Source organism: Chlorocebus sabaeus, chromosome 16 (assembly GCF_047675955.1).
Source record: "Chlorocebus sabaeus isolate Y175 chromosome 16, mChlSab1.0.hap1, whole genome shotgun sequence".
Taxonomy (NCBI): Eukaryota; Metazoa; Chordata; class Mammalia; order Primates; family Cercopithecidae; genus Chlorocebus; species Chlorocebus sabaeus.
In genome coordinates this window covers 67,515,843-67,517,236 of record NC_132919.1, presented here as the reverse complement: position 1 = coordinate 67,517,236, position 1,394 = coordinate 67,515,843, and positions in this window count along the sequence as shown.

Below are 1,394 nucleotides of genomic sequence, written 5' to 3'. Positions count from 1 at the left end.
AAAAAAAAAACCCCAGAAAATCAGGATGTGACTTGAAAATCTGGTTGATCCCAGGAAGCAAGAAAACTTTCAAGGATGTCAGAGGCAGTGTTGATAAGTCCATTGCTGGGCAGAGATCGTTTGAGCATCAGCAAGACAAAGAGAATTAGGCTAACCTGAAATAAACCAGGAAACCATCAGGGCCAGACAGACAGAAGGGCTCGAGGGTCAAAACATGCTTGTAATCATGGACAGGCCTCTGCGGGATCAGCGGAGTTGGGGGGATGGGGCATGAGATGAAGGCAAAAAGCAAGCAAGGACAGAAGAGACACCTCTACTTTAAAGAGAGTTTAGGGCCAGGTAGAGTGGCTCACGCCTGTAATTCCAGCATTTTGAGAGGCCAAGGTGGGCGAATCACTTGAGGCCAGGAGTTCAAGAACAGCCTGGCCAACACGGCGAAAACCCATCTCTATGAAAAACATAAAAATAAGCTGGTGTGGCCAGGTGTGGTGGCTCACGCCTATAATCCCAGCACTTTGGGAGGCTGAGGCGGTGGATCATGAGGTCAAGAGATCGAGACCATCCTGGCCAACATGTGAAACCCTGTATCTACTAGAAATACAAAAATTAGCTGGACGCGGTGGCTTGCACCTATAGTCCCAGCTATTCGGGAGGCTGAGGCAGGAGAATTGCTTGAACCCAGGAGGCGGAGGTTGCAGTGAGTCGAGATCGCACCACTGCACTCCAGCCTGGCGACAGAGGGAGATCCTGTCTCAAGATAAAATAAAATAAAATAAAATTAAATTAAATTAAATTAAATTAAATTAAAAATAAAGAGAGTTTGGAAGTTTACCATCACAAAGAAGCCCTCAGTTTTCGAGATAACCAGATTTAGTATGTTTCAAATAATTTTATTGGTTTATGCTTTGTCAATTGTTCAGGGTGGCCAGGTGCTGTGGCTCATGCCTGTAATCACAACACTTTGGGAGGCCGAGATGGGAGGATCACCTGAGCCCAGGAATTTGAGACCAGCCTGGCCAACATGGCGAAACCCCATCTCTACAAAAAATACAATATATTAGCTGGGCACGGTGGCATGCACCTGTGGTCCCAGCTACCAGGGAAGCTGAGGTGGGAGAATTGCTTGAGCCTGGGGAGGTCGAGGCTGTAGTGACCCGTGATTGTGCCACTGCACTCCCACCTGGGTGACAGAGTGAGGCCCTGTCTCAAAAAAAAAAAAAAAAAAAAAAATTATTGGGCGGGTGCAGTGGCTCATACCTGTAATCCCAGCACTTTGGGAGGCCGACGTGGGTGAATCGCCTGAGGTCAGGAGTTCGAGACCAACCTGGCCAACATGGTGAAACCCCATCTGTACTAAAAATACAAAAATTAGGTAGGTGTGGTAGCGGGTGCCT